The 25,093-nt window shown below is 43.5% G+C and overlaps 1 long non-coding RNA gene across 1 annotated transcript; it reads right to left on the bottom strand.

The window, feature by feature from the left end:
- Positions 1–15,941: 15,941 nt before the first annotated feature.
- LOC131484562 (uncharacterized) lies at positions 15,942–24,827 on the bottom strand. Its single transcript, XR_009248309.1, has 2 exons — positions 23,836–24,827; positions 15,942–16,260 (listed from the first exon to the last, which is right to left on the bottom strand). It is a non-coding gene; the product is annotated as an uncharacterized LOC131484562 (long non-coding RNA).
- Between the last annotated feature and the right edge of the window lie 266 nt (positions 24,828–25,093).

Raw genomic sequence — 25,093 nt, 5'->3', positions numbered from 1 at the left:
TTTTTGTTTGGTTGGTTTTTAGTTTTTGTTTTTGCCCCTCACTGTCCACTTTTTCTTGATCTGCTTTGCTAATTCTTCCTCACCATGCATACTGGAGTATAACTGGGTTTGGTTCTGGGCTTCTTCTCTTGTACAAGTATACTCGTATCATGATTTATCCACTCCCATGACTATGCACCATCTATATCCTGTCAAATGTTAAATTATTTCTCCCCAGAACTCTGGGTGCATATCCAACTGGCTAGTGAACACTTCCACTTGGATGTCTAATGGACACCTCAAACTTGATGTGTCTGAAACAAAAATACTAACAGTTCTGGTTCCAGGGTAGCTCAGTAAGCTTCAATTAGACAAACTCCTGCAGATAATAATGATGAACATTAAAACAAAACAAAACAAAACAAAACAAAACATAAAAAAACACAACTACCTGAAGGCCCTAGAGAGTGAACAACAACATGGGGTTTCTGGAGAGGAGTCAATACTTGTAAAAATGAATGCACAGGATGACTTTCCTTTTTTTTATGGCTTTTAACCTGAAGGTTACTGTACTAAATGCTGCCACAGTAGGTTCATATAGGGCAGATAAAATGATAGAAAACCTACAGTTCTTCTGGCCTGAAGAATCAAAGGATGGAGTTTGAGACAACCATAGCCTTTGGAAAGTGAGGAGAGGAATCCAGGAAAAGAGAGTCAGAAAGGAAGAACCACACACTCTGTATATAAACTCTGTCCAAATCTCTGGTCAACCTCTGAACTGTGCACACATAAGTCAGGTTCCAGCGACCCAGATAAGAACAAAAGTACTAAGCTGAGGTTTGAGCTGTGTCCCAGGAGACGAGTTACAGTTTTATCCAACCAAGTTTATTGCTGTCTCAAACAAACAAATAACCAACCCCAAATTCAGCATTTGGAGGGAAACTATAAAACAGAATCCAGAGCCTATATAACTTAACAATAACAATGTCAAAAATACCCCAAATTACTCACCATATGAAGACAATGGAATTTGTGATCCATTCTCAAGAGAAAAGATAATCGACAGAGACTGACCATGAGATGACCCAGATGTTAGAATTAGCAGATCATAATTTTATTTTTAAAATTTTAGTTAATACACAGTACCATATTTGTTCTGTAGAATTCACTGATTCATCATTTACACACAACACCCAGTGCTCATCACAAAAGTGCCCTCTTTAATATCCATCATTCATACAGCCCATCTCCCACCCACCTCCCTCCAACAACCCTCAGTTTGTTCTCTATTGTTAAGAGTCTCTTGTGGTTTCTTCTCTTTCCCCCCTTCCCATAGGTTCATCTTGTTTCTTAAATTCCACATGAATGAAATAATATGGTATTTGTCTTTCTCTTATTGACTTATTTCACTTAGAATAATACATTCTGTGGGGCGCCTGGGTGGCGCAGTCGGTTAAGCGTCCGACTTCAGCCAGGTCACGATCTCGCGGTCCGTGAGTTCGAGCCCCGCGTCAGGCTCTGGGCTGATGGCTCCGAGCCTGGAGCCTGTTTCCGATTCTGTGTCTCCCTCTCTCTCTGCCCCTCCCCCGTTCATGCTCTGTCTCTCTCTGTCCAAAAATAAATAAAAAACGTTGAAAAAAAAAATTTAAAAAAAAAAAAAAAAAAAAGAATAATACATTCTGAGCGAGGAAAAAGGAAGATGGCGGCATAGGAGGACGCTGGGCTCACCGTGCGTCCTGATCACTTAGAGTCCACCTACACCTGCCTAAATAACCCAGAAAACCGCCAGAGGATTAGCAGAACGGAGTCTCCGGAGCCAAGCGCAGACGAGAGGCCCACGGAAGAGGGTAGGAAGGGCGGCGAGGCGGTGCGCGCTCCACGGACTGGCGGGAGGGAGCCGGGGCGGAGGGGCGGCCTGCCGGCCAAGCAGAGCCCCTGAGTCTGGCTGGCAAAAGCGGAGGGGCCGGACAGAGTGTGTTCCGACAGCAAGCGGGACTTAGCATCTGGGAGGTCATAAGTGAACAGCTCTGCTCGGAAAGCGGGAAGGCTGGAGGACAAAGGGAGGGAGAGCTGCTGAGCCCCCCAACAACAGAGCTCAGTTTGGTGGGGAACAAGGGTGCTCGCCAGCGCCATCTCCCTCGCCCATCCCCCAGCCAAAATCCCAAAGAGAACCAGTTCCTGCCAGGGAACTTGCTCGCTCCGTGCAAACACCCAACTCTGTGCTTCTGTGGAGCCAAACCTCCGGCAGTGGATCTGACTCCCTCCCGCTGCCACAGGGCCCCTCCTGAAGTGGATCACCTAAGGAGAAGCGAGCTAAGCCTGCCCCTCCTGCCCCCATGCACCTTGTCTACCCACCCCAGATCCCCAGCACCACAAGCCTGGCAGTGTGCAAGTAGCCCAGATGGGCCATGCCACCCCACAGTGAATCCTGCCCCTAGGAGAGGGGAAGAGAAGGCACACACCAGTCTGACTGTGGCCCCAGCGGTGGGCTGGGGGCAGACATCAGGGCTGACTATGGCCCCGCCCACCAACTCCAGTTATACACCACAGCATGGGGGAAGTGCCCTGCAGGTCCTCACCGCTCCAGGGACTATCCAAAATGACCAAACGGAAGAATTCCCCTCAGAAGAATCTCCAGGAAATAACAACAGCTAATGAACTGATCAAAAAGGATTTAAATAATATAACAGAAAGTGAATTTAGAATAATAGTCATAAAATTAATCGCTGGGCTTGAAAACAGTATACAGGACAGCAGAGAATCTCTTGCTACAGAGATCAAGGGACTAAGGAACAGTCACGAGGAGCTGAAAAACGCTTTAAACGAAATGGAAACCACGACGGCTCGGATTGAAGAGGCAGAGGAGAGAATAGGTGAACTAGAAGATAAAGTTATGGAAAAAGAGGAAGCTGAGAGAAAGAGAGATAAAAAAATCCAGGAGTATGAGGGGAAAATTAGAGAACTAAGTGATACACTAAAAAGAAATAATATACGCATAATTGGTATCCCAGAGGAGGAAGAGAGAGGGAAAGGTGCTGAAGGGGTACTTGAAGAAATCATAGCTGAGAACTTCCCTGAACTGGGGAAGGAAAAAGTCATTGAAATCCAAGAGGCACAGAGAACTCCCTTCAGACGGGACTTGAATCGATCTTCTGCACGACATATCATAGTGAAACTGGCAAAATACAAGGATAAAGAGACAATTCTGAAAGCAGCAAGGGATAAACGTGCCCTCACATATAAAGGGAGACCTATAAGACTCGTGACTGATCTCTCTTTTGAAACTTGGCAGGCCAGAAAGGATTGGCACGAGATCTTCAGTGTGCTAAACAGAAAAAATATGCAGCCAAGAATCCTTTATCCAGCAAGTCTGTCATTTAGAATAGAAGGAGAGATAAAGGACTTCCCAAACAAACAAAAACTGAAGGAATTTGTCACCACTAAACCAGCCCTACAAGAGATCCTAAGGGGGATCCTGTGAGACAAAGTACCAGAGACATCACTACAAGCATAAAACATACAGACATCACAATGACTCTAAACCCGTATCTTTCTATAGTAACACTGAATGTAAATGGATTAAATGCGCCAACCAAAACACATAGGGTATCAGAATGGATAAAAAAACAAGACCCATCTATTTGCTGTCTACAAGAGACTCATTTTAGATCTGAGGACACCTTTAGATTGAGAATGAGGGGATGGAGAACTATTTATCAGGCTACTAGAAGCCAAAAGAAAGCTGGAGTAGCCATACTTATATCAGACAAACTAGACTTTAAATTAAAGGCTGTAACAAGAGATGAAGAAGGGCATTATATAATAATTACAGGGTCTATCCATCAGGAAGAGCTAACAATTATAAATGTCTATGCGCCGAATACCGGAGCCCCCAAATATATAAAACATTTACTCATAAACATAAGCAACCTTATTGATAAGAATGTGGTCATTGCAGGGGACTTTAACACTCCACTTACAGAAATGGATAGAGCATCTAGACACACGGTCAATAAAGAAACAAGGGCCCTGAATGATACATTGGATCAGATGGACTTGACAGATATATTTAGAACTCTGCATCCCAAAGCAACAGAATATACTTTCTTCTCGAGTGCACATGGAACATTCTCCAAGATAGATCATATACTGGGTCACAAAACAGCCCTTCATAAGTTTACAAGAATTGAAATCATACCATGCATACTTTCAGACCACAATGCTATGAAGCTTGAAATCAACCACAGGAAAAAGTCTGGAAAACCTCCAAAAGCGTGGAGGTTAAAGAACACCCTACTAGCGAATGAGTGGGTCAACCAGGCAATTAGAGAAGAAATTTAAAAATATATGGAAACAAACGAAAATGAAAATACAACAATCCAAACGCTTTGGGACACAGCGAAGGCAGTCCTGAGAGGAAAATACATTGCAATCCAGGCCTATCTCAAGAAACAAGAAAAATCCCCAATACAAAATCTAACAGCACACCTAAAGGAAATAGAAGCAGAACAGCAAAGGCAGCCTAAACCCAGCAGCAGAAGAGAAATAATAAAGATCAGAGCAGAAATAAACAATATAGAATCTAAAAAAACTGTAGAGCAGATCAATGAAACCAAGAGTTGGTTTTTTGAAAAAAATAAACAAAATTGACAAACCTCTAGCCAGGCTTCTCAAAAAGAAAAGGGAGATGACCCAAATAGATAAAATCATGAAGGAAAATGGAATTATTACAACCAATCCCTCAGAGATACAAACAATTATCAGGGAATACTATGAAAAAGTATATGCCAACAAATTGGACAACCTGGAAGAAATGGACAAATTCCTAAACACCCACACTCTTCCAAAACTCAATCAGGAGGAAATAGAAAGCTCGAACAGACCCATAACCAGCGAAGAAATTGAATCGGTTATCAAAAATCTCCCAACAAATAAGAGTCCAGGACCAGATGGCTTCCCAGGGGAGTTCTACCAGATGTTTAAAGCAGAGATAATACTATCCTTCTCAAGCTATTCCAAGAAATAGAAAGGGAAGGAAAACTTCCAGACTCATTCTATGAAGCCAGTATTACTTTGATTCCTAAACCAGACAGAGACCCAGTAAAAAAAGAGAACTACAGGCCAATATCCCTGATGAATATGGATGCAAAAATTCTCAATAAGATACTAGCAAATCGAATTCAACAGCATATAAAAAGAATTATTCACCATGATCAAGTGGGATTCATTCCTGGGATGCAGGGCTGGTTCAACATTCGCAAATCAATCAACGTGATACATCACATTAATAAAAAAAAAGAGAAGAACCATATGATCCTGTCAATCAATGCAGAAAAGGCCTTTGACAAAATCCAGCACCCTTTCTTAATAAAAACCCTTGAGAAAGTCGGGATAGAAGGAACATACTTAAAGATCATAAAAGCCATTTATGAAAAGCCCACAGCTAACATCATCCTCAATGGGGAAAAACTGAGAGCTTTTTCCCTGAGATCAGGAACACGACAGGGATGCCCACTCTCACCGCTGTTGTTTAACATAGTGTTGGAAGTTCTAGCATTAGCAATCAGACAACAAAAGGAAATCAAAGGCATCAAAATTGGCAAAGATGAAGTCAAGCTTTCGCTTTTTGCAGATGACATGATATTATACATGGAAAATCCGGTAGACTCCACCAAAAGTCTGCTAGATCTGATACATGAATTCAGCAAAGTCTCAAGATACAAAATCAACGTACAGAAATCAGCTGCATTCTTATACACTAATAATGAAGCAACAGAAAGACAAATAAAGAAACTGATCCCATTCACAATTGCACCAAGAAGCATAAAATACCTAGGAATAAATCTAACCAAAGATGTAAAAGATCTGTATGCTGAAAACTATAGAAAGCTTATGAAGGTAATTGAAGAAGATATAAAGAAATGGAAAGACATTCCCTGCTCATGGATTGGAAGAATAAATATTGTCAAAATGTCAATACTACCCAAAGCTATCTACACATTCAATGCAATCCCAATCAAAATTGCACCAGCATTCTTCTCGAAACTAGAACAAGCCACCCTAAAATTTATATGGAACCACAAAAGGCCCTGAATAGCCAAAGTAATTTTGAAGAAGACCAAAGCAGGAGGCATCACAATCCCAGACTTTAGCCTCTACTACAAAGCTGTAATCATCAAGACAGCATGGTATTGGCACAAAAACAGACACATAGACCAATGGAATACAATAGAAACCCCAGAACTAGACCCACAAACGTATGGCCAACTAATCTTTGACAAAGCAGGAAAGAACATCCAATGGAAAAAAGACAGTCTCTTTAACAAATGGTGCTGGGAGAACTGGACAGCAACATGCAGAAGGTTGAAACTAGACCACTTTCTCACACCATTCACAAAAATAAACTCAAAATGGATAAAGGACCTGAATGTGAGACAGGAAACCATCAAAACCCTAGAGGAGAAAGCAGGAAAAGACCTCTCTGACCTCAGCCGTAGCAATCTCTTACTCGACACATCCCCAAAGGCAAGGGAATTAAAATCAAAAATGAATTACTGGGGCCTTATGAAGATAAAAAGCTTCTGCACAGCAAAGGAAACAACCAACAAAACTAAAAGGCAACCAATGGAATGGGAAAAGATATTTGCAACTGACATATCGGACAAAGGGCTAGTATCCAAAATCTATAAAGAGCTCACCAAACTCCACACCCGAAAAACAAATAATCCAGTGAAGAAATGGGCAGAAAACATGAATAGACACTTCTCTAAAGAAGACATCTGGATGGCCAACAGGCACATGAAAAGATGTTCAACATCGCTCCTTATCAGGGAAATACAAATCAAAACCACACTCAGATATCACCTCACGCCAGTCAGAGTGGCCAAAATGAACAAATCAGGACACTATAGATGCTGGAGAGGATGTGGAGAGACGGGAACCCTCTTGCACTGTTGGTGGGAATGCAAATTGGTGCAGCCGCTCTGGAAAGCAGTGTGGAGGTTCCTCAGAAAATTAAAAATAGACCTACCCTATGACCCAGCGATAGCACTGCTAGGAATTTACCTAAGGGATACAGGAGTACTGATGCACAGGGGCACTTGTACCCCAATGTTTATAGCAGCACTCTCAACAATAGCCAAATTATGGAAAGAGCCTAAATGTCCATCAACTGATGAATGGATAAAGAAATTGTGGTTTATATACACAATGGAATACTATGTGGCAATGAGAAAGAATGAAATATGGCCTTTTGTAGCAACGTAGATGGAACTGGAGAGTGTGATGCTAAGTGAAATAAGCCATACAGAGAAAGACAGATACCATATGGTTTCACTCTTATGTGGATCCTGAGAAACTTAACAGAAACCCATGGGGGAGGGGAAGGAAAAAAAAAAAAAAAGAGGTTAGAGTGGGAGAGAGCCAAAGCATAAGAGACTCTTAAAAACTGAGAACAAACTGAGGGTTGATGGAGGGGTGGGAGGGAGGGGAGGGTGGGTGATGGGTATTGAGGAGGGCACCTTTTGGGATGAGCACTGGGTGTTGTATGGAAACCAATTTGACAATAAATTTCATATATTGAAAAAAAAATAATACATTCTAGTTCCATCCACATCATTGCAACTGACAAGATTCCATTCTTTTTGATGGAAGAGTAATATTCCATTGTGTATATACACCACATCTTTATCCATTCATCAGTCAATGGACATTTGAGCTGTCTCCATAGTTTGGCTATTGGTAATAATGCTGCTATAAACATTGGGATGCATTTACTCCTTCAAATCAGTATTTTTGTATCCTTTGGGTAAATACCTAGTAGTGCAATTGCTGGATCATAGGGTAATTCTATTTTTAGTCTTTTGAGGAAACTCCATACTGTTCTCTGGAGTGGCTGCACCAGTTTGCATTCCCACCAGAAGTGCAAGAGGGTTTCCCATTCTCCGCATCCTTGCCAATGCCTGTTGTTTCTTGTGTTGTTAATTTGTAGCCATTCTAACAAGTGTGAGGTAGTATCTCATCATGGTTTTGATTTGTGTTTCCCTGATGATGAGTAATGTTGACCATCTTTTCATGCGTCTGTTGGCCATCTGGATGTCTTCTTTGGAAAGGTGTCTATTCATGTCTTCTGTTCATTTCTTAACTGGGTTGTTTTTTGGGTGTTGAGTTTGATAAGTTCTTTTATTATAGATTTTGGATACTAAATCTTTATCAGATATGTCATTTGCAAACAATTTCTGCTATTCTATAGACTGCCTTTTACTTTTGTTGATTGTTTCCTTTGCTGTGCAGAAGCTTTTTATCTTGATGAGGTCCCAATAGCTCATGTTTGCTTTCATTTCCCTTGCCTTCGGTGACATGTTTAGTAAGAAGTTGCTCCGGCCAAGGTCAAAGAGGTTGCTGCCTGTGCTCTCCTCTAGGATTTTGATGGTTTCCTGTCTCACATTTACGTCTTTCATCCATTTTGAATTTATTATCGTGTGTGGTGTAAGAAAGTGGTCCAGTTTCATTCTTTTGCATGTCACCATCCAGTTTCCCAACACCATTTGTTGAAGAGACTGTCTTTTTCCGTTGGATATTCTTCCCTGCTTTGTTGAAGAAGAGTTGACCATATAGTTGTGGGTCCACTTCTGGGTTTTCTATTCTGTGCCATTGATCTACTTGTCTATTTTTGTGCCAGTACCATAGTGTCTTGATGACTATAGCTTTGTAATAGCTTGAAATCCAGAATCGTGACGTCTCTAGTTTTTCCTTTTTCAGTATTGCTTTGGCCATTTGGGGTCTTTTGTGGTTACATACAAATTTTAGAATTAGCTCTGTGAAGAATGTGGGTAGCATTTTGATAGGGATTGCATTAAATGTGTAGTATACACAAAGCTTAAGCTTTGGGTGGTATACACATTTTAATAATATTTGTTCCTACAATCCATGAGCATGAAATGTTTTTCTATTTCTTGGTGTCCTCTTCAATTTCTGTCATAAGTTTTCTATAATTTTCAGAGTACAGATCTTTTACCTCTTTATTTACATTTATTCCTAGGTATCTTCTTGGTTTTGGTGCAAATGTAAATGGGATTGATTCCTTAACTTATTTTTCTGCTGCTTTGTTATTGGTGTATAGAAATGCAACAGATTTCTGCATGTTGATTTTATATCCTATGACTTTGTTGAATTCATGTATTGGTTCTAGAAATTATTATTTGCAGAGTCTTTCAGGTTTTCTACATAGAGTATCTTGTCTTATGCAAATAGTGAAAGTTTTACTTCTTTGTTGATTTGTATGCCCTTTATTTCTTTTTGTTGTCTTATTGCTAAGGCTAAGACTTTTAGTACTATGTTAAATAGTAATGGTGACAATGGGTACCCTTGTCTTGTTCCTGACCATAGGGGAAAGGCTCTTAGTTTTTCCTCACTTAGGATAATATAAGCTGTGAGTGTTTCATATATAGCCTTTATGATGTTGAGGTATGTTCCATCTATCCCTATTTTGTTAAGGGTTTTTATCAAGAATGGATGCTATATTTTGTCAAATGTTTTTTCTGAATCTATTGACAGGATAATATGGTTCTTTTTAAAAAAAATGTTATATTTGAGACACACAGAGAGAGAGAGAGAGAGAGAGAGAGAGAGAGAGAATGCACAAGCAGGGGACGGGCAGAGAGAGATGGGGACACAGAATCTGAAGCAGGCCCCAGGCTCTGAGCTGTCAGCACAGAGCCCAATTCAGGGCTCCAACTCACAAGCTGTGAGGCCATGACCTGCACCAAAGTCAGCAGCATAAGTGACTGAGCCACTCAGGCATCCCATGGGTCATATATTTCTTTCTCTCATTAATGTGGAGTATCATGTTGATTGATTTGCAGATATTGAACCAGCCCTACAGTCCAGGAATAAATCCCACTTGATCATGATGAATAGTTCTTTTAATGTATTGTTGAATTTGATTTGCTAGTATCTTGTTGAAAATTTTTGCATCCAGATTAATCAAGGATATTGGTCTATAATTCTCCTTCTTAGTGGGGTCTTTGTCTGGTTTTGGAATCAAGGTAATGGTGTCTTCACAGAATGAGTTTGGAAGTTTTCCTTCTATTTCTATTTTTTGGAACAATTTGAGAAGGATAGATATTAACTTTAAATGTCTGGTAGAATTCCCCTGGCAAGTCATCTGGCCCAGGACTCTTGTTTGTTGGGAGATTTTTGATTACTGATTCAATTTCTTTGGAGGTTATGGGTCTGTTCAAATTTTCTATTTCTTCCTGTTTCAGTTTTGGTAGTTTGTGAGTTTCTAGGAATTTGTCACTTCCCCCAGATTGCCTAGTTTGTTGGCATAGAATTTTTCATAGTATTCTCTATAATTTTGCATTTCTGTGGTGTTGGTTGTGATCTCTCTTCTTTCATTAGTGACTTTATTTATTTGGGTCCTTTCCTTTTCCTTTTCTTTTCTTTTTTAAAGTTTATTTGTTTTTGAGATAGAGTGTGAGTAGGGGAGAGGCAGAGAGAGAGGGAGACACAGAATCTAAAGTGGGCTTCAGGCTCTGAGCTGTCAGCACAGAGCCCAACATGGGGCACAAATTCATGAACTGTAAGATCATGACCTGAGCCAAAGTCCAACACTTAACTGACAGAGCCACCCTAGGTGCTCCCCTTTTCCTCTTTGATAAGTGTGGCTAGGGGGTTGTCAATTTTGCTAATTCTTTCAAAGAACCAGCTCCTAATTTCATTGATCTGTTCTACTGTTTTTTAATTTTATGTTAATATCATTGATTTCTGCTCTAAACTTTGCTGGTTTTGGGCTTTATTTGCTGTTATTTTTCCAGCTCTTTTAGGTCTACGGTTAGGTTTTTTATTTGAGACCTTCCTTCCTTCCTTAGGAAGGCCTGGATTGCTATATACTTCCCTCTTATGACTGCCTTTGCTGCAACCCAAAGGGTTTGCACTACCATGTTTTCATTTCATTGGCTTCCATGTACTTTTTTATTTACCCTTTAATTTTTTGGTTAACTCATTCATTCCTTAGAATTTTCTTTAACCTCCAAGTATTTGTGGTCTTTCCAATTTTTTTCTTGTGGTTGATTTCAAGTTTCATAGCATTTTCATCGTGGTCTGAAGATATGCATGCTATGATCTTGATCTTTTGGTACCTGTTGAGGGCTGCGCTGTGACCCAGTATGTGATCTATAATGGGGAATGTTCCATGTGCACTTGAGAAGAATGTGTATTCTGCTACTTTAGGATAAAATGTTAAGCCTATCTGGTCCAGTGTGTCACTCAGAGCCTTGTTTCCTTTTTGATTCTCTGCTTAGATGATCTGTCCATTGCTGTAAGTGGAGTGTTACAGTCCCCTACTATTATGGCATTATTGTCAATGAGTTTCTTCATGTTTGTGATGAAATGATTTATATATTTGGGTGTTCCGAGTTGGGGGCATAAATATTTACAATTGTTAGATCTTGGTGGATAGACCCTTTAATTATGATATAATGCCCTTTTTCATCTCTTGTTACATTCTTTGTTTTAAAATCTAGTTTGCCTGATAGAAGTATGGCCACTCTGGCTTTCTTTTGACATCCATTAGCATGATAAATGGCTCTCTTTCAATCTGCAAGTGTCTTTAGGTCTAAAATGAGTCTCTTGTATGCAGCATATAGATGGATGTGGGTTTTTTTTTTTTTATCCATTCTGATACCCTATGTCTTTTGATTGGAGCATTTAGTCCATTTACATTCAGAGTGATTATTGAAAGATATGAATTTAGTGCCATTGTGTTACCTGTTGAGATGGTGTTTCTGGTAATGTTCTCTGGTCCTTTGTAGCCTTTGTTGCTTTGGTCTTTTTTTTCCTCCACTCAAAGAGTCCCCCTAAAAATGTCTTGCAGGACTGGATTAGGGTCATGAACTGCTTTAGTTTTTGTTTGCCAGGCACAGGGTTGGGAAGAGGGGAGAGTTGGTGTAAGTTGGTCTGCCTCCACTGGGAGCCACTGTGTTCCTCTCTAAAATCCCACCATGCTAGTGTTAGGGGGGGAAATGTTGCAACTCTAATCTCTCGGCCCTAGACAGGGGATCTCACATGCCCCTACTGTTCAGCTAGCCCTCACAGATAGGAAGGGCAGTCAGCTTGCCCTGCACCATAGCTCTCCTGTATTTTTTCTTTGGCATGCTGCTGGGATTCAAAACTCAAAGTCTTAAGGGGCCAGGCATCATGCAGACCTGCCCCCTTCTCCAGAGTAGAGCCTCTCCACTCTGCATCTGATGTCCTTTGTCCCAGAAAAACAATCCTAACCCTGCACAGTGTGTGGAATCTATGGTGTAGCACATCTAAGAGCAGCAAAAAGGTTATATGCCCTCTGTGTGTGCCTCTGTCCCCTGCTGATGATAGGTCTTTTGCTGGTGCCTATGGGATCTTTTGTCCTTGGAGAGGCAATATACCCTCTTCCAAAAGTACTCCAGGAAGGGGAATGTTCTCTGCCACTGTGCCTGGATATTCCTACACCATGTTATGTACTCCAGGGCCAGCACCCTGTTCCCCAGGAGCATGCACCACAGCTCCACTCTGGAAAAAGTCGTGCACTTCCAAAACCTCAGCGTGAGCTCTACAAGCGGTCTGCAAAAAAAACCCTGCCACACTCAGTATCTCTCACTCCCCAGTTCATGGTCCAGACAGGTTTTCCTTTTGTGTGAATCCAATGCCACATTCTCACATTCCTCTCTCTTTCTCTCCCTTTTGTCTCTTCATGGAAAGGGTTCCCTCCTCTCTGCAGCACTGCTGTTTTCTCTCCCTCAGCTCACTTCCATGCACCTTGCACCTGCCACACTGTCTCCCTCCAACCTTGGAAATACTTCTGCCACTCCACAGATCAATTTCCTGGGTGTTCAAAGTGATCTGGCTGCACTACAGCTGTGTTTGAGAAATGAGGAAAGTCCAGGGTCCCCCTATTTCTTCACCATCTTAACTCTTCCCGTAGCAGATCATAATTTTAAAGTGGCTGTTATAACTATGCTTCATGAAGTAAGGGATTACATGTTTATAATAAATGAAAAGAGAAATTATTTAAAAAAACCTAAATGGCAATTCTAGAACAGAAAAAAAAATTAATATTTGAAATTAAAAATTTAGTGGGTAGGCTTAACAACAGAATGAAGACACCAAAGGAAAAAAATCAAAGACCTTGGGGCACCTGGGTGGCTCAGTCAGTTGAGCTTCTGACTTCAGCTGATATCATGATCTCACGGTTCATGAGTTTGAGCCCCGAGTCAGGCTCTGTGCTGACGGCTCAGAGCCTGGAGCCTGCTTTGGATTCTGTGTCATGATCTTTCTGCCCCTCCCCCACTCACATTCTGTGTGTATGTCTCTCTCTCTCAAGAATAAACATTAAAAAAAAAGTCAAAGACCTTGAAGTTAGATCAGTAGAAAGTATCTAGTCTGAAGAACAAAGAGAAAAAAGCTTGAGAAAAAAAAATGAACAGAGACTCAGAAAGCTATGAAACAATCCCAAAATGTCTAACACATGTAACTGACTCTTCTCTTGAAGGGGAGAAACTACCAAAGAGAATAAAATTTTTTTGAAGAAACAATAGCCCAAATTTGGTAAAAGACATGCATTTACAGATTCAAGAAGCCCAGTATATTCCAAGTAGCATAAATACAAAGAAAACTTCCCTTAGACACACTGTAGCCAAACTGCTGAAAATCAAAGATAAAGGGGAAATCTTGAAGGTAGCCAGAAAAAAAAATTACATTTCATATGAGAATAGGAGGAATAACTCACATGATCCTGAATTCTCATCAGAAACAATGGAGGCCAATATCTGATAAAGGGTTAATATCCAAACTATACAAGGAACTCATAAACTCAATAGCAGAAAAACAACCCAATTAAAAAATGGATAAAGGACCTAAGTAGACATTTTTCTGAAAAAGACATACTGGTACATGAAAAGGTGTTCAACATAACTGATCATCAATTAGATGCAAATCAAAACCACAATGAGATATCACCTCATGCTTGTTAAAATGGCTACTATCAAAAAGACAAGAGAAAAATGTTAGCGAGGATGTGGAGAAAAGGGAATGCTCGTACACTGTTGGTGGAAGTAAAGTGGTATGACCACTATGGAAAACAGTCTGAAGCTTTCTCAAGAAATTAAAGATAGAATCACCATACAATCTTTAAGTCCCACATCTGGGTGTATGTCCAAAGGAAGTGAAACCATTATCTCAAAGAGGTATCTGTACTTCCATGTTCATTGTAGCACTACTCACAATAGCCAAAGCATGGAAACAACCTAAGTGTCCTACAACAGGTGAATCAAGAAAATGTGATATATTTATACAATGAGATGCCATTCAGTCTTAGAGAGGAAATCCTGTCACTTACAACAACATGGATGGACCTTGAGGGCATTATGCTAAGTGAAATAAATCAGAGAAAGAGAGAAAGACAAATACTGCATGGTATCACTTATATGTGGAATCTTTAAAAAAAAAAGTCAAAGGCATAGAAACAGAGGAGAAAAGTGGTTGCCAGGGGGCTAGAGGATAAGGCAAATAGGTTGGTAAAAGACTACAAACTTCAGCTATAAGATGAATAAGATCTGAGGATCTCGTGTATAGCACAGTAACTATAGTTGAGAACACTGTATTGTATAATTGAATGTTTCTAAAAGAGTAGAATTTAAATGTTCTCATCACCCACCCCCACAAAAGGTAAATATATGAGGTGATGGATGTGTTAATTAACTCAATGGGGGGAATCCTTTCACAATGTGTGTGTGTGTGTGTGTGTGTGTGTGTGTGTGTGTATAAAATCACATGTTATACACTTTAAATTCCTTATCAATGTTGTCAATTATACCTCAATAAAACTGAAAGAAAGAAAACAAATAATTGAGGCCAGAAACCAGCGGGCCAACATCTCTAAAGAACTGAAAGTAAAAACTTTTCAAACCAGAATTCTATATCCAGCAAAACTATCCTTTAAAAACAAAGGTAAAATAAAGGTATTTCCAGATAAAGGGAAACTTAAAAAATTCACCATTAGCAGAGCTTAATGCAAAAAATGTTAAAGTTCTCAGGCTGAAGCCAAATAATGTAAGAGGGGAAATTTGGATCATTAGAAACAAAGGAAGAGGATAGGAAATGGTAAACAGCTAGTTAAATACAAAATCAAATCTCTCATCCCCACTCTGCTCCACCCAAGCCTGCTTTTCCAGTAGGTTTACTTATCTCAGTGATTAAAACTCCATTTTCACAGTTCCCCAGGCAAAAAAACAAAAACAAAGCCTTGACATGAGCTCTTCTTCCTCTCACACCCCAGCAAGTGTTCTTGGCTCTACTTTCCAATCAATATATATTCAGACTCTGACTGTTCTTTTTATCCCTATTTACCTTCCTGGTCCAAGCCCCTGCTACCTCTCACCTGGATTACTGCAATAGTCTGTTCATCAATCCTCCCTAATTTACCCTTGCTACCATAGAGTAAATGGTACACGACACAGTCACTCTGCTGGTCAACATTCTCCATTGGCTTCCCACCTCGCCCAGAAAAGAACACAATTCTTGTCACAGTCTACAAAGTCCCCATGTGGTATGACCCCTGCCACTTCTCTGCCCTTCTTCCCCCACCCCCTCTCCTTGCTTACTCTGATCTGGCCACCTTGGCTTCCTTGCTGTTCCACAAACACATTAGCATACTCCTGCCTCCGGGACTCACTTCTCTCCCCATTACTCTTTTCTGATATGTAAGAGCAGGCTCACTCCTTCACTCCTCTGTCTACATGATGCCTTATCCATCCTAACCATCCTAAATAAACCAACGATACAACATACATCCTCTTCCTCCCGTGTCTTATGTTAGTTTTCTGCATAACACTTATTGTCTTCATATTTAAATGTTTGTTGAACAAATGAATGGCCCAAATATGTAGAATACAAGACTGAAGGCTCAGATAAAGGCCTAAGAGAGCTCAAAGGAGGAAACAAGTATTTATTGAGCATCACCCATTTCTAGCACTGTTGGCTAAGTTATATCATTCGATCTTCATGACCATCCTGTTGACTAATTTGTTGTCATTAATTTAGAGAGAGATATTGAGGCCCAGAGAGGTAAAGAGATTGCCAAGGTTACGTGCATAGTAAATGGTGGCAGAATTCAAACCTAGATCTTTATAATTTCACTTAGATATTCATTTCATAACTCAGCTCCCCAAACCGTATCTGGTGCAGGTGAGGGAAGAGGGAGGAAGTATCTGGAACAGTTTCCTGGAAGAGGTGGCACCTTGGTTCCTGTGAGATAATAAAAAAAAGTATCTATTAGTCTGTCCCTGGTTCCTAGCACAGAACTGCTAAAACCCTTGTAATTCCCTAAGTGATAAGAGCACTAGAAGCATCTTTTGTTCTAATATTTGGTCTTTGACCCTAGTTCCTGACACAGGGCTTCTAAATCCCTTGGAATTTCCTGGATGACAGCAGTATCTTTTGTTCTATTGAGGTGACTCTGAAATGCCCAGAGTCTAAGAGACCCCCAAAAACAAACCACCAGAGTCCAGAGTCAAAGCTAAGCAGCAAGGGTCATTTATTGCAGGTTCGAACCTGGACCTTTGCGCCCTCGTTGCCGGTGACGCCGAGAGGTCCTGAGAGAGGTTTTTACACCCCTTTTATAGACAGGTACAAACAAGTCATGGGGAAATCAGGAATACACGGATGTGCCAAGCAATAATGATTGATCAGAAATACACTGATGTGCCAAGTAACAATGGTTGATCAGAAATACACGGATGTGCCAGGCAACTATGATTGATCAGGAATACACGGATGTGCCAGGCAACTATGATTGATCAGGAATACATGGGCGAGGCAAGCAATTGTACAGAAGCGGAACAAGCTGGTTAAGCTTGGTTAGGTTTCAGTTTCCCGTAACTTAAGCTTTTAAGTTTTAATTTTCTCAGGCCTCTCAACTCTTGGTGGGCTTCTGGATGAGGGCCGGTCACCAGAACGACAAAGCCATAATGAGAAGCTTGGAATTTTCAGCCCTATGCCCCCATTCTCCAGAGAGGGAGGACAGGCTGGATATGGACTTAATAACTTGATTACACCTACATGATGAAGCTTCCATAAAATCCCAATTGTATGGGGTTTGGAGAGCTTCCAGGTTGGTAAACATGTGGAGGTGCTGGGAGAGTGGAGTGCTCAAAGAGGGCATGGAAGCTCCTCATCCTTTCCCATGTATCCTGCCCGATACATCTCTTCCATCTGGATGTTCATCTGTAACCTCTATCATATCCATTTAAAATAAATATAAGAATTAATTAAACTGTTTTCCTGAGTTCTGTGGCCACTCTAGCAAATTAATCAAACCTGAAAAGGGGGTTGTGGGAACCTCCAATTTATAGCTGATCAGTTAGAAGCATCGGTGACAACCTGGACTTTCAATTGGAATCTGAAGTGAGGGGGTGGGGGACAGTCTTGTAGGACTGAGCCCTTAACCTGTGGGACCTGATGCTACCTCCAGGTAGACTATGTCTGAATTAAGTTAGGACACCCAGCTGATGTCTCAGAATTGCTAGGTGTGGGGAAAAACCCACACACCTGGTGTCAGAAGTGTTGCAAGTGTGATAGTAGTATGAGTAAAGGAGACACATAGGAAAGTTTCTCCTAACATAGTTCCAAGGGATTAGGTATAGGCAAGAGGTTAGCATTGCTCACACTTACAAGGAGTTGGATGGAGTATAAATTTGCTAAAAGGAAAGGGACGTTCTAAGACATTAGGTAAGAGATGAGGTGATACCGAGAGCAATTCTTTCTGCTTCACAATTCTGCCTAAATTTCTCAACAATTACAGTTGTCCCCAACTGGAGCCAGTGACCTAGACAGTAAGGATTGTGAAACTGAATAGAGTGGAGCCAGGAGGCCAGAAGGGGGAGCTCTCACACTGTACCACTCACAGCACTTCTCAGACCCAACAGATAGAGTTGTATCTTGAATTCACAACCCAACCAGGAAAAGCCTATTTTACTACCTCAGAAAGAGAAGAAGATTTTCTCCTTGCCTGGCAACAAACCAGCCAATGAGAGACTCACAACTCAGCCAATGAAAAGCCACTACAACTCCCATTTTTACTCCAATGAACTTTTCATTTACAACAGCCCCTCCCAACTTCCCCCTTCTACTCTGTAAAGCAGTGTTCCTCTCCTTTGTGCTCCCCACTTGCCTATGGCTTTTGCTGTAGCTGGCTTGTCCCGAATTGCAATTCCTCTGTGATTCCTGAATAAACCCGTTTTGCTGGGGAAAAGACTGGCTGTTTCACTTCCTTTTTTTGTTAGTTTGTTTTAATGTTTATTTATTATTTTGAGAGAGACAGAGTGTGAACAGGGGAGAAGCAGAGAGAGAAGGAGACACAGAATCTGGGGCAGGCTTTAGGCTCTGAGCAGTCAGCACAGAGCCCGATGCAGGGCTTGAACTCACAGACCGGGAGATCATGACCTGAGCTGAAGTCAACACTCAACCAACTGAGCCTCCCAGGTGCCCCCTGGCTGTTTTACTTCTAAGGTCAACAGGATGATAATCTAATGATCTCTTATCCTTATAGATTGCTTTAGAGTTTACAAAGTACTTTCACATATACTACCTCATTGATCCTGTGACAGTTCTGTAACTAGGATAGGGCAAGTATTATTTTCCCCATTTCATATATGAGGAAGTGAAGGCTCAGTTATTAGACACCAACACAGGTCTTTCCACTTGAGGGTCAGTGCTCTTTCAAGGTAGTGAGATCTCCAGCCTTGAAGTGTTTGGTGGAAGACACAGGACCCCATGTCAGATTGGTGTGTGTGTGTGTGTGTGTGTGTGTGTGAACAATGGTAAAAGAACAAGAAAAACTCTGTGGACTTCATGATTCTGGTTCAATCAGTTTTATAAACAAGTATTTATGATAAAATATATACAGATGGTCCCAGACTTACGACGGTTTATGATTTTCCTACTTTATGATGGTGTGAAAGTGATACACAGTAGACATTGTACTTCGAGTTTTGAATATTGGTCTTTTCCCAGGCCAGTGATATGCAGATACCCTCTTCTGACCCTGAGCACTGGCATCAAGCTGCAGCTCCCAGTCAGCCACGTGATCATGAGATGAACAGTCAACACACTTACAGTCCTCTGTAACCATACACCTGTTCTATTTTTGACCTTCAGTATAGCATTCAATAAATTACATAAGATATTCAACACTGTTACGAAATCGTTTCTGTGTTCGATGATTTTGCCCAACTGTAGGCTCACATAAGTGTTCTCGGCACATTTGAGCTCAGCTAGGCTAAGCTATGATATTCAGCATTTTCAACTTATGATATTTTCTTGAATTTTTTAATTTTATTTTTTCAAGCATGTGCTTGAGAGAGCGTGCACAAGCAGGGGAGAGGGGCAGAGGGAGAGAAAGAGAGAATCTTAAGCAGGGTCCATGCTCAGTCCAGAGTCTGACATGGGGCTCGATCCCATGACCCTGGGATCATGACCTGAGCAGAAATCAAGAGACGCTCAACCGACTGAGCCACCCAGGTGCCCCAACTTACGATATTTTTAATTTATGGTGAGTCTGTCAGAACATAATCTGATTGTGAATGGAGGAAGATCTGTGTAACATAAAATTTAACATTGTAATCATTAAAAAAAATGTTTTTTAACATTTATTTATTTTTGAGACAGGGAGAGACAGCATGAACAGGGGAGGATCAGAAAGAGAGGGAGACACAGAATCTGAAACAGGCTCCAGGCTCTGAGCTGTCAGCACAGAGTCTGACACGGGGCTCGAACTCGCGGACCACGAGATCATGACCTGAGCCGAAGTCAGATGCTTAACCGACTGAGCCACCCAGGAGCCCCAGTAATCATTTTTAAATGTACAGTTCAGTGACATTAAGTGCATTCACAATGTTGTGCAACCATCACCACTGTTTTCAGAATTTTTTTTGTCATCCCAAACTAAAACTCTGTACCCATTAAACAATAACTCTCCGTTCTCCTGAAAACTATCATTCTACTTTCTGTCTCTATGAATGTAACTATTCTGGGTACCTCGTAAGAGTACAAATACAATATTTGTCCTCTTGTGTCTGGCTTAATTCACTTGGCAAAATGTTTTCTGGCATTTATCAGAATTTCACTCCTTTTTAAGCCTGAATGATATTCATCATATATTTTTACCACATTTTGGTATTTTTTCATTGTTTCCATGGTTCAGTCTTGCTGACAAAAGACCGCAACCTCCTTCATCAGAAATATTTTTCTTTAGGCTGCCAGTCCTAAGATCGAAATATACCAGCATACTATCTCCTTACCCCAGGGAAGCTCCTCCTACCCCACCCCCCATGCAAGCAGGGCTATTTGCACAGAGAATTACCTACTTGGGATGGGATCCCATTGTGAGGACCAGACTTCCTAGAAGTTTCTAGTCTTCTAGAAGACAGTACTGTGCAAGGGCCAGGCACTAGAACTTCCCTTTCCTTGAAGAATAGAAATGGCAAAATATCCCAGTTCCTCTTCTTTCCCCAAACTCAGAAATGTAGCCCAGCTGCTCAAATTGCCTGGGCCAGGGAGTGAGAGAAAGGTGGCCCGTGGGGAACAGTCACAGTTTTTCCCCTGTTCCCTCACACAATCTCCCAAGAACCCTCCATCCTGCGTAGCCACTGCCCACTAAATGCCAGAACAGGGTGGTGTGGCCACCTGTTGGGCACCGGGGGTGGTGCAGCCTTGGGGCCCAGAGAGGCCACAAGGTCCACACAGGGATCCCTGCTCTACGCCATCACTGGGGAAGGAAAGGGCTTGCAGGCTGAAATTGTTTCTGGAGAAGCTAGATAAAAAGCAAAAATAAAAAACAAAAGCAGCCCCTACATCCAGACAATGGAATTTAATTCAACGCTAAAAAAGAAATGAGCGATCAAGCTTAAAAAGACACAGGAAACTTAAATGCAAATTGCTAAGTGAAGGCAGCCAATCTGAAGAGGCTACATACTGTGCGATTCCAAAGATAGAACATTCTGGAAAAGGTAAAACTGGAGACAATAAAAAGATCAGTTGTAGCCAGGGGTTGTGGGGGCAGGGAGGGAGAGAAGAATGAGTAGGCTGAGCACAGGGCATTTCTGTAGCAGTGAGACCACTGGGTAGGGTACTATAATGGTGGATACATGCTGTCATACATTTGTCAAAACCCAGGGAATGTGCAACACTGGGAGTGATCCTTAATGAAAACAATGGACTCGGGGTGATTGTGATGTGTCAGTACAGGCTCACGGACTGGAAGCGATGCTCCCCTCTAGAGGCGGGTGTTGGTGGTGCTAGAGGCCGGGGGTGGGGGTGGGCAGGGGGTGGATATGGGAACTCTCTGTACTAGCTGTTCAGTTTTGTTGTGAACCTGAAACCGCTCTAAAATATAAAGTCTACAAAACCAAACTCTGTGCTGTGTCACAAGGGGGGCCACTTTGATCCACACAGCAGTCAGTCACTCAGTTTCAGACTCAGAAAGCCCTGCTCTCCCCCAGGAGCCCTCACAGCCCCTCTCTCTCTTCTGGTGCCTTTTCCCCATGGGCAGGGACAACAGCCACTCCTTCACCTTTTTCGCGAAGTGTAGGAAGAAGCTCTCTAGAGTCGCTTCAAGTCCTCTGTTCTATTCCAGCTTAAATGTCACCTCCTCGTCAAGTCTTCCTTGACCACCCTGACCCCCAGCCTCTGCCCATCCCATCTGGTTTTGGGCCCAGCCCTCATCACTACCTGAAATTAGCTACTCGCTTACACATTTCTTTTACATTGTCCCATGACAGAATATAAGCCCTACCAAGGCAGGCACTGTCCCTAGTGATCAGAACAGTGGGTGGCACAGAGTAAGAGCTCAAAAAGGCTTGTTGACGGACTGAATAGTTGTGTTACCGACCAGCTGCATAACCTGGGGCAAGGTAGTTAAGCTTCTCCGGACCCCAGTCTCCTCATCTGTAAAATGGGCAATTAGACTTAATGATCATCATCTCTTCTTGCTGCAGTGCTCTGAGCATTCCAGCAAGCGTCAGAATGACCTTGTTATTCCACTTGAGGGCTTCTGCCAGGCCACGGGGTGACTGCGAGGTATTTAGGGAGAGAATTCCTAGCGACCCAACGTTGCCTGACCTCCCGGGCTAGGTGTGTGGGTGGAGAGGTCCAAATGTGTGCTGGGTGGGGGCGCCTGGGTGGCTCAGTCAGTTAAGCATCTGACTATTTTGGCTCAGGTCGCGATTTCATGGTTGTGGGATTGAGCCCCGTGTTGGGCTCTGCGCTGACAGCATGGGGCCTGCTTGCGATTCTCTCTCTCTGCCCCCCCCACCTCTTTCTGCTGCTCCCCTGCTTGTGCGCTATCTTTCAAATATAAATAGTTTTTTTAAAAAGGGGTGCCGGATGAACTGGGGCTCGGGGGAGTCCCTAGAAGTACATTCTAGGAGTCCCCTAGAACGTAAACTCCAAGACAGCAAGGATCTTGTGTTTGTCTATCCCACGTGCCGAGAACAGTGCCTGGCACACAGTAGTCTCCATAGTGCATGAGTGAAGCACACACAGTGCAGGTGTTTCCCTTCCCGGGCGAGTATTGTCTGGGTCATGTGTGGGATGAAAATAGCAATGATCGTCCCTCCCATTGGCGGAGCCCTCTGCAAAGTGTTTGCACCTGCATCATCTCATGTGCGTCTCATGACAACCCCACGAGATTAAGTCCCATTAAGTGTTATTATCCCCAATTCACGGATGAGCTAACTGAGGCTTAAGGAATTTGACCTGCTCAAGGCCACATAGCTGGTAAATGGCAGAGCCTGATCTCGGACCCAGGCTTTCTTTTGTTCCGGACCCAGTGCTTGGGTGTGTTGCTGGTCACGCAAAGCCCTGAGTGTGAGCAGGAGAAGGAAGCCTGGTGTTACAGCCAGGCCCTGAAGAGAGAAAAAGAGGAACAGAGAAAAGTGCTATGAGCCCCGGAGAGTTCATGGGGCTGAGCCCACGGGGTGCTGGCTGGGGTGGAGGCTAAGTGAGCAGCAGGGGGAAGGGGCAGAGACCCCCCTCCTCGCCCCCGACCCCGGCCTCCAGAGGCCGATGACCCCATGCAGGGAGCTGCTAGAGAGACTGCTAGCCTCACGTAGGCTCCACTGCCCCTCAGGCCCAGACACGCACGGCTCCAGAAAGGTCCTTCACAGGGCACAAAAGCCAAGGATGTGGGCAAACTGGTTTGAGGCACACAAAAGCCAACTCAAAGCTTCTTCCCTTTCCCGCACGATGCACGTACCTGCCCCTCACCCCTACGCCAAGGAGAATTCTTCAAAATGACATTTACCCACCTCCAAATCTGACTTTGCCAAAGTCACTCTCGTGTCACCCCGAGTCATACCTATACACACAGCCGCCCAGACTGCTCCCCATGGGGGCCCCCAAACACAGTCCTGTCCTGCCCTCACCCACCTCCACCTGTGGAAGCCATCTGGCCTCATCCTGCAGAGTCTTCTCTGCTTTCTGGGCCTAAAGTGCCTGCCCTCTCCTGTATGCCAAAGCCTGCGGCAGGCCCTCTGCCCTGGCTCCTACCACTGGAGCCTTCCACACCGTTAATGCATATGTGTGACTACTTCCCCTCCGCAGCTGTCAACCCAACCCCCATGGGTAAAACTCAAGCCCCCAGGCTGGGCCCGACCTGGCACAGGGGTCACAGAAGCGGTCACCTTGCACCAGCCCATGTCAGGGAGCCCCGGGGGCGGTCAGAGGTCATCACACATCCCTGAGGACTTTTCCCCAGAAGCAACCAGGCAGCGATGAGGAAATGGGAGGTGGGGTAGAGGCCGGAACAAATGGGAGCCCACACACCTGCCTGTGTTAGTCACCGAGGGCATGCAGCCGAGCCGAAGTCATCTCTAAAGCTGGTGCAAGCAGGACAGGTGGGAAGAGGGAGGGCCCATCCGCAAAACTGGTGGGAAGACGCACTGGGTCAAAATGTCCTTCTCTTGCTGGAGGGACAGTTTTCCTTCCGGACTCCCCAGTAAGACTCGAAATAGCAAGAAGAGGATGTCTTGATCAATCACAGGCTGTATTTTGGGTTTGCTCCATCAGTCAATATGGGCCCCGTGGCCTCCCTTCCTGCTGTGTGCCAGACCCTAGAACTTAGATTCTACCTTCTGGCTTCAGATGGAGCTTGGGACGCAGCTTTCCCTGCCTGCCGCTCTGGAAATGGGCGCCGGAGCTCCACCAAACAGACGGTTATTACCGCCAAGTGTAGCTAATAGTTATTTATTGATCACATGTTCGTTGATTGCCTACTCTCCCGGGCCTCGTGCTAAGGACTTCACACACATTCTCATTTACTTAGTGGGGTAGCTCCCGCAGATGATTCTGGTGGCTCCTGTGGGGAGGGGGCGAATCCAACCTGGGTGGGGTGACCAGATGCCCTGACTTGCCCTGGACAGTCCCGTTAGATGTCTGTTGTCCCAGTATCACCATCAACAGAGCCACCTCTCATTCTCGGAAGTGACCTGATGAGGAGATAAATGATGGGTTTGGGGGACTCTCCCTGGCCTGGCGCCGGGGAGCTGTGTGTGATGCACCTGTTCCCCAGAGTCACCTGGGTGTTGCCAGGCGGACACTAGAGGGCGCCAGTCAGTTGTGCCTGGCCTTCGCATCTCCAGAGGGCCCAGCAGCCCTGCAAGGCCAATCTTGGGAAAGCAGAGGCGGCAGGTGGGGGGTGAGCTGGGAGAGTACCCAACAGACCCCTGGCTGAGCCCCCTCCTAGCCTAGATCCAGCCTGGCCCACCTCCTCTCACACCCCCCATCCACCCAGCCCAGCTCCTGAGCAGACAGAGCCCTCTCCCTCCAGGAACCTGGGAATCCTATGAGGGAGGAGGGGTCCCGGCACTGTTTCCGTCTCTTCCATTTCAGCCTGGCCAGGCCCCTGCCAGCCTCTTCCCCAGGATGTCGGATCCAGTATGGTTCACCCTGGGCTGGAGGCCTCAGACCATGAGGCCTGGGACTGGGCTGCAGGTGGTCGTTCTGGAAAAAATAACGAGCAGGCCAGGTATCAAGGAAACTCCTCAGCCCTCCAAGGGGTGGGTGTGGGAGTGAGGAGGACAGG

The sequence above is a fragment of the Neofelis nebulosa genome, chromosome 9, assembly GCF_028018385.1.
Source record: "Neofelis nebulosa isolate mNeoNeb1 chromosome 9, mNeoNeb1.pri, whole genome shotgun sequence".
NCBI classification, from domain to species: Eukaryota; Metazoa; Chordata; class Mammalia; order Carnivora; family Felidae; genus Neofelis; species Neofelis nebulosa.
This window is presented reverse-complemented; position numbering and strand designations above follow the sequence as displayed.